Source organism: Notechis scutatus, chromosome 2, assembly GCF_049901735.1.
Source record: "Notechis scutatus isolate UNSWTSFEM ecotype Mainland chromosome 2, rNotScu1.2, whole genome shotgun sequence".
Lineage (NCBI taxonomy): Eukaryota > Metazoa > Chordata > Lepidosauria > Squamata > Elapidae > Notechis > Notechis scutatus.
The window spans coordinates 137,908,471-137,921,868 of record NC_142010.1 but is presented as its reverse complement, the minus strand read 5'-3'; the positions used below and the strand labels follow the sequence as shown (position 1 = coordinate 137,921,868).

The 13,398-nt window shown below is 38.2% G+C and overlaps 1 protein-coding gene and 1 long non-coding RNA gene across 5 annotated transcripts in view; one reads left to right on the top strand and one right to left on the bottom strand.

Moving 5' to 3' along the window:
• Positions 1-13,398, bottom strand: part of CSRNP2 (cysteine and serine rich nuclear protein 2) — a 42,213-nt gene that overhangs the window by 18,390 nt on the left and 10,425 nt on the right. Inside the window, exon 1 of one of the 4 annotated variants that reach the window (XM_087956341.1) lies at positions 8,863-9,010. The exons of the other annotated variants lie outside the window; for them this stretch is intronic. The gene's annotated coding sequence lies outside the window, so the exon portion shown is untranslated. Of the gene's footprint in view, positions 1-8,862; positions 9,011-13,398 lie in introns of those variants that run through there. 4 annotated transcript variants of the gene reach the window in all.
• Positions 2,038-5,476, top strand: LOC148132273 (uncharacterized). The gene is made up of 3 exons (XR_015747790.1): positions 2,038-2,102; positions 2,640-2,729; positions 3,345-5,476. It is a non-coding gene; the product is annotated as an uncharacterized LOC148132273 (long non-coding RNA).

The window sequence follows — 13,398 nt, the reverse complement described above, 5'->3', positions numbered from 1 at the left end:
AACATATATATATATATATATAAATGTGTGTTACTGCAGTTGTATTACACTCACCTTATTTCGAATGATACTTACCACAATTTGAGACACTCTTTGGATAAAGGATGGTTTACATATTTTAAGTATAAATATGTGTTACAATATATACACTATGCAATGTTATATATTGTTGCACTTGGCCCTATCTTGCAAGAATCTAGATATTTTTCCCTATTGTACTTTTTTTTTTTACAGAGTTGTAAGCTGCAATAGGCACGAAGCAAGCTTATACCTGCTCTGCTCGGACCCCTGCTATTATATCTCATGTATAACAAGAGCTGCGTTAAACCAGAGGCCTGCCTTCACCACATAATGGACTTCAAATGTTTATGGGATGCCCCTAAGAGGGATATCTGCCAAATCCCAATCCCATTCCCTTTCTCCCTCCCCCTTTCCCTCCCTCCCTCTTTCTCTCTCTCTGCTATTATCTTATTCTATTGCACCAAAGGGAGTTGGAAGTCAATGCTTTTTTGTTCTTTCCCCCCTCTACTCTACACTTTTCTCCCTTTTCCTCCCTTATTTTCCCCTTATTTTCTTTGTATTTTATGTTTATGTTTTGATAAACTAATAAAAAATTTGAAATTATAAACTTTGGCTGATGTCAAAAAGTTAAAAAAGATCAGGGTTGGATTGTTAGATGCTTGGAAAGGTGAATAAATACATATATGTAACATTATAAAAAAATTAAAAAGGGAATAGATAAAAAGTATTGCCTATATTTCTTATAGTAAAATATCTGGTCTACATCATCTTGAAAATAATCATATTCCTCATAATAATAATATGTATACCTACCATATTAAGTAAAGATAATATCTAAAAAATTCTACAGTTGGTCAGAACTGACGAAAAACCACCTAATATATTTACAACATTTCCAAAAATAGAAGGGATATGAAAAGAAAGGGAGAGGAGGGAATCCTGAATCATGCTGTGTGAGTTTCTTTTCCTATCTCCACTTTTCTGCCGCAACACATTCATTACAGAACAATGGCCTTTCCTTTATTCAGCTGGGACACAGATTAGTCGGTAGCACAGGCCTTGGTGTGTGTGTGTGTTTTTTTAAGTGTGCCTGACGACTGGGAACAAGAGAGAACTAATGTCATTTCCGAGAGAGAAACAACTTTTTAAAAGCTGCCCTTTCCCTGCACAAAATGCTGTGGGTGAAGGAGTACAAGAAAAAAGAACCAGCTCTTGAAAGAATTACGGGTCGCCCTCAAATGACACGCTAGAGGAGGAATACGTGAAAAGAGAAACGTTCAGAAAACAGAGCACTGCAACATATCAAAGAGAGCTTCTCAGCCCTGAGAAGTGAAATCTGAGGGGGGAAACAGCCTTGAAGTTAACACAAGAGCAACGTAGTAATCCACTGTAGAAACACAAACCTCGTCCATAAAAAATCACAGCTTTGAAAGTTTTAAGAGAAATGCCACTCTGCAACTCTCTAACCACGGTCTTTTGTGGAATAAAACTCCAGCCTTTCATAAAATAAAAGACTCTGCAGAAGAAGAATTTGGTCAGCAGATCTCATGAATCTACTTCCCACAAACTGCATGCCTGTTGGTGCAACTCCATCACCACCCACCCAGGCTAGCCCTGCCCACTTCTTCCTTGCACTTGTCTGTTCCCTTCCACATCCTAGCAACTGTCTCCATGGCAACAAAGCTGAACAAATGGGCTTGTGAAAGAAACATGCCAGCCAGATGTGGTATGCAGCAGCAAGATGATCCTGACTGCCAGTTTCGGCTTCATTGGAAGAAAGGAGCTAGCAGATTGTGTCAGACAGACAAGACCACACACGGGGGGAGGGGAGAGAAAACAACATGGGGGGAGGGGAGAGAAAACAAACAACATCCATTCTCCACTGCTGAATCATCAGCTCTCTTCAAAATCAAGGTTTTATGTTCCCTTTAATTGAGAAACATTTCTAAGAAGCAGCTTGATTTCTGCATCTGCTAAAGGAAGGAGACCGATCCTGGCAACTGAGGCAAATCAGGAAGCCAAGCATAATAGTGTCAACTTGGCAAGTCATTAATTACTCGTCACTGATTTCTCCACTTTAGGTAGGGCAGCACTTTTGCAGCAGTGTTTTTATGGTTTCTTCTAATGGTGTTAGGTGGATAGCCAGATAGGATGGGCAAATTGAAAAGATGCTGTGACCTTTGGTATAAAAACCAGTAATGAAGTGAAAGAGTTCCTGGTTCACAAATTCTCCTGGGACTAAGTTTGCCATCCATAAAATCTAGTCCTGGTTGAAATGCATTCATTCTCTTTGAACAGGCAACACTAATGAAGAGAATAGCCTCGTGTCTTTGCAACTGCATGTGCCATTAGGTTCAAAAGTTGCACATCTCACTTTGTACTGTTACCAACTTCTGTTAACTCCAACATCACCTACCTACCTACCTCTCTCTCTCTCCCTCCCTCCCTCTCCCTCTCCCTCTCTTCTCCACACACACATTATTAGCTTCCTAAATTACGTCTACTGTGTACAGTAAGCATGTGAAAAAACAAGTGTTTTTTAAAGAGCCAGAGTGCTGGATTAGGAATGAGGAAGCTCATTGGGTACTTTGAACACACATACTCAACCTACTTCACAGGGCTGATATTGTGGGGAAAAGAAGGAAGACAGAATGTTATGGACACTGCCCCTGTATGAAGGACAGGGTGAAAAATCAAGAAAGCAGACAGTAAGTATATTTTTGGGTGTCTGCCCTGTACAACAAGAGATCTCACACTCAATGAAACTCTTGGCAACCTCCTTCTTGTATGGCTTGTTCTGTTTTGTCTGAAAACCATTTTGGACTGATTGTATTCTTGTCCTGTAGTCGAACCTTGTATTGGTTATCAGGTTAATATGTTTCTCATAATTCATTGCAGATTTCTTTCAAAGTTTAAAAGGAACTATTGTTGGAGTGCATGCTTCTAGAGAAAACCAAGTTCTGTTTTTAAAAGTTCACAGTATCAGGAAATCTCAAAACTTGTGGTTAATTCTTCTCAGCCATACATGTTTAATGGGGCTGGCCTCACCCTTGAAAGAACCTATTGCACTTCACTCTACAAGCTTTCTACCAAACTTTTTTTTTAAATCAACAGATCAGAAACATCCTGTACACTGATACCTGACAGAAGCTTAAAACTGATGTTTTCTGGATTCCGCAAAAATCTTACAATAACTTAAAAAAGGTTTTGATGTCCTCACTAAAACAATCATTAGAACTCTTTATATAAAAATGTAACATTAGAAAAAAAACCTCAGAGACCAAAGCATCAGACTCATGTTTCTCCTCCCCATTTGTCCACAGAACCACCCAGAGAGCAGCAATATGAAACCTGCTACGTGCAAGTGAGAAGAGCTTCATTGATCAAAAGGAGCATCACCTGCTTTTCATTATGGCAAGGAATTCCAAACATCTTGAAGACATCTTACAGACTTTGGGAACTGATGGGAAAGGCAGTAGGATCCCTTTGGTGAAAAACCACTAACAAATCAACTGCAAAGGAGGGGGAAATGAAGGGAAGGGTGGAGAAGGAAAACCTTCAAGGGAATGATTTAGCTTAGAAAAGTAACAAGGAATCTGAAAGGAGAAATTCACAAAGGGGAACACAGCTTCAAAAAGGCAAACTTCAGCTGCGGGCACTAAGCCCAAAATTAGTTTTGCAGGTCTGCAAGTAGGGTCCAATTTGCCAGAGAGAGGGAGAGGATACGATTTAATTCATTCCCCAGATTCACAAAATGTAACTTTCATATGACTAGGCAGGCTCTGCTGATTGAACAAGGTTTTCTAATGCTTAGGACTGCAGTGCCGAATACGTTTTATGCTCAGATGGCTTGATAAATGTTCAATCCTCTCAGTAACACTGTGCAAACTGAGCCTTACTTAAGCTAAAAATTGGGTGCTTACCTGACCTTATGCTATATTTTACTAGGGTTTGCTTGCATAGTTGATTTTGTATCTACACTAAACCATGGTTTGTTGTGATATGTGAACCTAGCTACCCTCTTCTTGCCTCAAATACTAAATGGAAATTTAATGGGTTTTCACAGTTGAAAGGACATCCAGACATAAGAACATATTTGCTGCAGTACATCTCACTAAAAAGTAGTAGAAAATATAGAATATGGCATGGCTACTAATGCCTTATGACACAGTCCTAATATTCAGTAGACTTATAGGATCATTAGAGCAAGAGAATTATAATATCTTAGAAACCAAGGTGAGGTTGCCATCTTGGTGCCAATTTTCCTCAGCATGATAGAATTAGGATGCTGGGAGAATGAGGGCTCACCCCACCCCATAATTATCCTATTCTCTGAAAAGTAATTTTTCAGTTGAGATTAGGAAGTCACAAACTCAATGGTAGATCCATGGGCTCTCTCATGCTTGTAGCTGTTGTGTTTTTGAGGAATGGGGACACTTTCAAAATGAAGCCATATAACTAATTAAATCTACATCACTCAGCAGATTCTAGCACACTTTTGAATATTTCAATAATTTTATTTACCAGAGTGCACTAATATCAAAATCTATTTAAAATAAATATGAGAGTCACATGAGAAAATTCTGAGCAGATTCTGCCACTAATAAGTGAACTGTAACACACCGTGTGTACAAAAGATTTAGTGAAAATGAATATTTTTGAATAAAACTTGGTAATTAATAGGATGGGGAAAATACCATAGGAAACAGATTATTTATTTGTTTGTTTGTAAAATTCATTGACCGCCCACCTTACCATAAGGTAACTCTGGGTGGCTTACAGATATAAAAGTACATTTACATTAAAACAAGAATAAATTAAAATCAAGATTTAAATCAAAGATATGTGGGGGAGGGGTGGAATGGAGGGAGGGGGGATCAACTGTTACTCAATCAACCATCTTCCCTGTGCTGTTCCCTCCATTGGGGCCCCAGGCCAAGTGGCAGAGCCAGGTCCCTAGGCCCTTACGAAAGGATTGGAGTGCTGGGGCCTACGATAGCCCCCAGCAATCGCACTTAGACTTATATACCGCTTCACAGTGCTTTACAGCCCTCTCTAAGTGGTTTACAGAGTCAGCCTATCGCCCTCCAACAATCTGGGTTCTTATTTTACCAACCTCAGAAGGATGGAAGGCTGAATTAACTGAGCCAGTGAGAATTGAACTGTTGACAGTGGGAGGAGGAGTTTGCATGCAATACTGCATTCTAACCACTGCACCACCACGGCTCTTCTGGTAACTTCGTAAGAGTTTGTTGTAAGAGTTATATAACCCAAATCCAGTACCCATACAATTTTGTTTCTTGGAAACTGGAATTGTTTCTTGGGGACTCTATTTTCAGAGTTGCCTGTCACTTATATCTCTTTATAGACTGCATGCACCATAACTGTAATCTCACTAATGCTACCCTGTTTCTTAGACAAGAAAAGAATCAATAAAAAGCAAGGCTTTGATGTGATTAACCAATCTCTGGTGGGGGAAAAAAAATCACATTTCCCCGTTGGAATTCCCTTACAAACTTCACAAGCGCTTTGTGTCTATTGTCTCTCCGCCCCTTCCACCCTCACTGCCATTTTGCTCTCAATCAAGGGAATTCTATTCAAGGCTGGGGAACATCCAAGTGTGGACCTCTTTGGTACCCACCAGGCTTCCTTCCCTCTTGACATTAGTTTAATTTTAGATCCTTTTAAGAAAAATATTAAATGGGTTATCTGGCATGCCACAAAGCTAAGTACCAATTGCAAATATTGGCTTTGTGTAAAAGAATGTCTCTGGGCCCCACAAAGGTGTTCTTAGGAAGTAGAAATGGTAACTGGGTGCATCCTAGGGCTTTTATCTTGTTACTATGCCAGGTGTCCAGGAAAACACCCAGAACCAAGATCAGATCAAACATGATCGGAGGATGGCTAAAAGGATTAACGGAGAGCGATGTCAATCAACTTGTCTTCAGATAAACGGCTGTCTGCAACTGGCCAGACTAATCAGCCTAAGCATTTTCTGAACTGGCAAGCTTTCCCATGGAAACCATTTTAGAATAATGGCTACAATGTGCTCAAAACGCCAAATCAGCTTACAACTGTCAAAAGGTTTCCTCCTCCTAGAAGAACACAAAAACTAAAAGATGTGACCCACAAGAAACGGAGACACAAGAGAAAAGAAATATGCGAAAGAGAAAAGGAATACTGAAGAGGCTTAATAACGCCTTGTTTAACTAAAAACCAGGGAAATGCAACCAGCTTTTTAATTAGCTTTTTTCATGCCCTGGTGTTTGGTGCAAGAGGAATCCTACTTTTCTGTTAGGCATTAGCATGGTTGCAGGTAGCAAAAAATATACTTGGTTTTGCGAAGGGAACACAACCTTTTTTTTTTTCCTCCAAAAAATAGAGGTTATTGTGAGTTAAAATGCAAATAGAAACAAAATCTAAGAAAACTGAAAAGAAAAAAGGTGCAAGAGAAGATAAAGAGGAAAGAAAGAATAAAAGTACAAGTAGCCCTAGTCTTACAACCACAATGGAACCCAATTGCCTCATTTGCTGAGACAGCTGTTAAGTGAGTTTTGCTCCATTTTGTGACCTTTCTTCCCACGGTTGTTATGTGAATCAATGCAGTTGTTAAATTGGTAACAAGAGTTGTCAAGTGAATCTGGCTTCTCCACTGTCAGAAGGCCACAAAAGGTGAGCACATCGCCCCAGGGTACTGCAACTGTCATAAATATGAGTCACTTGCCAAGCATCTGAATTTTGATGATATGACCATGCGGATGCTGCAACGGTCATGTGAAAAGCAGTTGCAGGTCACTTTTTTCAGTGCTATTGTAACTTTGAATGGTTACTAAACAAATGGTTGTAATTTGAGGACTGCCTGTTGTGACTTATCACTTTTTCAAGTGCAGAAGAATACAAAAATGGAATCTAACATTCTTGAAACAAAATCCAAATCTAAGATACCTCACTACTCATCAAGGTGGTCCCCTATTTACATTATGTGCTAACCAGGACTGATGATTGGTTTTCTAGATCAGTCAAATCTAACTACAGTCTGCTTAAGCTCTATTGTAATATGCTTAGTCTTATCATCTAGCCAGATAGCAACATTTACTCAATCTTGATTTTCTTGCAAAAAACCCTAAACAAGGATAAGCATGAATAATAAATAGAGATATAATTTTGCTGGCCATCTCCATTCTAGACTGGGAAATCGAACTAAAATTCTTGTAAGAAGGCACTAGCAAACCATTTTTTATATTGTTAAGAAAACTGCACTGATGCATTTCATGGGTTCAAGTTCAATTTGAAAGAAATTGTATTTTTAATCTCCTATCATTAACTCGTTTCCTCCTGTTTTTCTCTCTAGCCCAATATTTGGTTTGTTCCAATTTGTATTTTATTAAGGCAGAATTAAATGGAAAGCTACAAAAATGTAAATTTGCATTACCCTCACAGATTTCCTAATGGAAAGAGCCACATATCAAATGAAGAAAGCTGGCTGGGCATGTATGTTGGCTGCAATTATATTACATGCCAGCTCCAGCACAAGGAAACAATTAATTCAGCTCATATTTTGCTCCAATCATGTCTGATTTTGAACAACTTACAAACTTGAGCAGTTTGGAATTTTCTTTCTTCACAGGAAGTCCCCTAGATTAATTGAGGCTTCTCCCAAGTAGACAAACAGGTTACTCTCCCTTCTTTATGCTATTTTTTTCAAAAGCTATATTCATAACTATTCATAACTGTGTGTCACCTACACTACAATAATGACACTCTTAATTTTGGTTTTCTTATTAGCATATTCTAAGAAATGCCTTATTAAGGACAATACACGCAATAAAATACTTATGTTGAGCAGCCAACATAGCAGCTTTGATGAGAGAAGTAGGATTCTTTTTCTCTTGAAAGCTTTTCACATCCAGTATTGTGTGACTATATATAATCATCAAAGCACTGCAGTGCAAAGACAGTTTGCATAACCTTGTATAAATTCAAGAACTTTTAGTTCAAATTTGGCCTAAAAAAAGATGTGATAAACATCAGCATTCTTTCCAACAGATTGTCCTACACATAATTGCTTATGTGCCAGCAAATTGTAACACCTAGCCAAACCTGATTATTGTTGAAAGCAATGGTAGTCCAGAGTTTGCATTTAGATGGGGGATAACCTGGGAAATCCTGAACTGTTGACTAACTTGGGGAGTGGGAAAAAATGCTTGAAGAAGTCAAACTGATTCTGCCAAAAAAACTGCATAGACTGGCTCTCCAGAAGTGAGTTTGAATTAAGGACATCTTTATACTCACTCAGTCTTCCAAAGATAAAAAATTACGACTGTAATAAGTATTCAAAATGTGTAGAAACAAAACTCAGTTGTAGTATATAAGTGAGAAACATATCAAAACATCACACCCTGGTTCTTTGGTCCAAAACAAAGTCCAAATCTCAGACATTATTTGGATCTCATGGATTAGTATCTTACTTGCTCTCTAAGAAGTACTCAAGTGACACATGACATCCAAAAGCAGAAATAAGGAGGGGAATGAACATGTTTTTAAATTCTCCATTTCCCATGTAACATGTTCATAATTTAAATGAAATATTGTGGCGGTCCGTGACTGTAATAAAGATTGAAATTGAATATGAAATATCCATTTTTTTCTCCCGTGTCACAACTCCATTCACACACAGATGAGGGGAAACAGGCAATTAAGTGGCACTGATAAAGTGGCAACAGCACAGATATCCATGTGGGAGTAGACAGGAATGTAGCTGAAAGGATCCAGCAGCAGGTTTCAGCCAATGATTAAAAACAACCACAAGAAGGCAGAAGCTGCAGAGAGAAAAATACTTACTGCCTTTTCATTAGAGGCTTCCTTTAGGCAAGAACTCCTATCTGCCTAGATACTTTGGGGTATTGCAGGGATGTAGCCATGATCTGATTTTACATTCCTTCTGACAAGTATCTGGTCCTTCTTTCAGGCAAGTGACAAATGCTCTTCTCTATAGAGAAATAGGCATAATAAAGGAAGTTTGGCTGTCAAAAGGGATTTAACTTCAGTTTTTTCCTAAGTTTATGATGAATTTCAGTCACTTTCGAAAGACCTTAAGACCTCCACTTTTCACAAACTGATGCTAGGGGCACATGCGCATTGAACATCTATGACCCTGATCCTCAGACAAACGGTAGATACGTTACGTCTAACCCTGGTATTCAAAAGAACTCCATACAATTAATCTTTTATGCACACTAGACAGATGCCAGTCAGTATAAGGGACACAATTTCTTGATGGTAACACAGCTGTCTTTGTTTCTGGCTAAGTAAAGTTTGGTGGTGTGCAATTCAATAAGAACACTTTGCAATTATATTTAAGGATCTCTCTCTCTCTTGCTCTCTCATTTTTGCACAAACCATACTCATTGTTGCTGCTTTTGTACCTTTGTCCACTGCAGCTTGACTACTACTCTCTGCCAAAGTAACTTCATTCTCTTTTATCCTTTGTTCTGTTTGCTATCATTTGGTCACTGCTACCCTATCTTACTTACAGCCTTCAAGCTTTCGCCTCTTTAGCAATTTTACAAATATAACAGTAAAAGAATGGGAAATATCCCAGAAGCAATAATTCTTCTCAGCAGCTAACATCAATCCACACAAATACGTTTTCTATCCCTCTATCTTTCAGTCTATCTGTCTATGACAAAATACAGAGTTAATCACAATGCAATCATCAAGGCTTTGCATAACAAACTCATTTACTGGGGGAAAGCCAGGTTTTCAGAACCTTGTGGAAGGCTATTTCCACCAAGTCTTTTAAAGTTGATTATCTGGAAACTGAGTCATACTTGACTGGCTCCCTTTAACTGCTAGAAGGTAAAGCTGTACATGTGGTGATCCATTAAGAACGCTATCAATGCATCTTCTGATATAGCTTCAGGAATTAAAAGCTGTTTGGCAGGTCTGTGGTTTAAATTTAATCTCTGCATTAAAAAATTATCACACTGAAGTTACCAATCTTGAACCAGCAATTTTTCCAGTTGAGATTTTTCTATACACTAATAGGCATTAATAAACCAGATACAGATATGAGCTACCTGCCACTTATATACCATACAACAGATAGCCAAGTATGAAAAGACCCTAGACAAGCATTTAAATCAAATGGTTAACTATAGCTATGCATTTAAACAACAGTAGTGCAATATATACAACAAGGTGTAATTAATGATCCCTCACACCTGGTAGAGCTTTGCATCTCTCTCTTTCATAATGGATACTGGGGGAATCTATCATTGGGCAATTTTTTTCCTTAAGAAGTAGATGATAGCAGTGGCAAGAAGTAGGAAAAGGCAACAGCCTTGCGTGGTGGCTTTTAGTCCTACATCTTTAAATAAAATTCATCCCAGCCATTCCTGGCAACATCTGTTGTTTCAAGCAATCAAACTGTAACATCTGCAGGTTGCTCACTGCTTTGTTTTGAAGAAAATGTAATTTTAACCAATATCATACTTAAAATAAAGGAAGGCATGCTTTTCCAGAAGGTCTATACCAAATTAAGAGGTTACCTATATGAAATTCAAAGCCTGCTCTAGGTTCACCCATATCCAGCTGAACTGGTCTCAGTTTAACAACTGATTCTCAAGGCTGTTTCCCTGCCTCTGAAAACTTAAAAACAGGTGTGACATGGCTTTGTCTCTAAACTATGGTGAGATAGATAATTAAAAGAACCCCTACCAGAGTGGCCCACACTCTTTCTGCTGTTCCTTCTCCTCCACCAGGACATTTCTTCCCTCCCTTTCAGAGTTTGGTTTGCACAAACTTTTGTTTGCATTTATTTTTTTCCCTTAAGCAAGCTCACTGGAATCTATCTAAACCAATAGTTAAATCTTAAACTAAAAAGAAATCAGATGTTGAGCACATGAAGGAATTTTTAAAATTGGTTAGGAGATTAATAGTAACTTTATATAGTAATTGTGGAATTGTAATTATCATGGCTTTGTCTCTTTTATTACAATTTTTATGTGTTGAATCAGCGTTCCTTAAAACATTTTTCTCTCAGGACTCACCCCACATTTAAAAATGACAGAGGACCTCAAAATAGCTTTTGTTTAAATAGATTATATTTACCAATATTTACTATATTAAAAATTAAAATTAACATTGGCTGCTATTACTGCCTCCCACAATAGTTTGACAGGATTTTAATATTGTATTATTTTTCAACATAGGCTGCCAAATCTAATCTTCACCAGTTTCAGGGGTATGTGTAAACAATTCTGAACTTGCATTACTATTTCCTATACTATTCTATCAACTTTGAAACATTTAAGAATGGTTCTCTCAAGATAAAGCAATCTGCATTCCAAAATAACTTAGTCTCTAAGCTAGAATTATAAATCAGGTGACCACCTTGAAAATAGTTATGTAGCTAGCGTATTCCATTCAAATTCTTTGGATTACTATACTTGCATTCATCTAAAATGAAAGAAAAATATATGAATAAGGTCAACTAAACATACTACCTGTATAAAATATAATGCTTCATCTCTTCTATTGTTTGTAGACATTTCAAAATAATTCCCCCAAAGTGTAACTTTTCTGTTAAATGTGCTTATTTGACTTGAATAATTTCTACAAACGTTGATAGAGCTAGTTCTTTGCTTACCAACTGCCTTGTTTAGAAACTATTCAAAGCTGCAACAGTATAAAAAGAGCTTTGCAATCACATTTGCAAGAACCATTACAATGTCCCATAGTCACACACAGTTGATGTGCTTCACAACTGGCTTGCAACAAGCACAGTTAATTGTGAAGACAGAAACAAAATTGTTCGTCAAGGTTACCTGATGTTTTCCTTAGCAACCATTGCATTTAGCAACAGAGTAGCTGTTTCCAATTGCTAACCTAGAACTGCCTGTATAGAAGATACTGAAATCATTGTGCTTGAACTCTCCCTATTTAGTGACACGAAAAGTTGTTAGATAAAGAGACAAACTTTTGGGGACAATATCTTAACAAAAAACTTCAAAAGGAGGGGAAAAAGGTGACAACTTTTAAAAGAAACATTTTCTCACCAAATTTGACAACATTAAAAGAAACAAATAAAAACAAATGTGCTCAATCCTTTAATAATTGATTTATCAAGAGAAATAAAATGCATTTAAATTATGTGGAGGGCTACCTACTATATCTTTATTGGCTTCACTATTCCATTTCACTCTGCACTAGAATAGTAGCTGCAACTAATGACTTTACTTAGTATGATTTTATTGTTAAAAAGCAATGATATACATAGCACTTAGATATCTAGAATATTTAGAATATCTTGCCAAACAAGATGCTTTATTTAAAACAATAAGTCAATGTAAATGGAGGTGAGGTTTACTCTGAAAGCAAGTATGCTTATAAATTCTAAACAGAAATCTTTCAAACTATCGGAATGTAATGTTCCTTCAATTTTAATTCAGAAAAAGATGGCTACCACAGTGATCTTGATGTTTGGGAAACACTTCATTCTGCTGCATGGAAGCCATACCTTCATCAGCAAAATCACTAAAGGTACAGCCACAGGTATGCCTGCCTTCCCAAAAAGTATCACAGCAATGTGATAATAAGATTTGATTTGGGGCTATGTGCAGGGGTGGGATACGAAAGGGTTAACTGCTGGTTAAGGATTTACTAGCTTCCCTGCCAGCTGTGAGCCTATAAATCATCATAAGCCGCTCATCATAAGCACGCTGCCCGCCGAGAAGCAGCCTTTTGAAAGCCCCTTTTTCTTGTTTTTTTAACTGCAGCTGTGATGTTCAGCAGCTGAAGTTGAAAAATCAGGAAATAAAGCGGTTTGTCGGCTTCGCGAGCGGCAGGGATTTGCGAAGCTGCGCGATCCCTGCCGCTAGTCGTTTTGGGGCTCCGACCCACACGGGTACGGAGCTAGGCCACCCTGCAGGGGCAGCTGAAGGTAGGGGGATCCGGAGAAGGGACTGGGGTGTTGCAGACCCTCCCTGGCCGGCAGAACCCCCTTTTCCCAGGAGGGTGCAGCGGCGGTCCGTAATGGCCGCCACAAAGAAGCTGGCAGCCGGGTAAGAATGCGCAGGAGGAAGTGGAGAAAGTGATTGAGAGGAGAAAGTTTTTCTTGGCTCCTAGGACTCTAAGACATATTTAATAAAATTCCTGAAAAGTATGACTTTCTGAATAATACCTGCCAGAAGAGGAAAAAGCGGCTGTTTGAAGGTGCTGAAAGGATAGCTTTCCTCTTTTCCTACGGAATAAATAACTGGATATTAAGAAACCTATTTTTTAGGTGGAAATTGGTTTTAAGCGATGAGTGGGAAGAGAGGATTAAAAAGAAAATATTTGTATGCTAAGACTGTGTTGGAGCAGATGCCTTAAGGA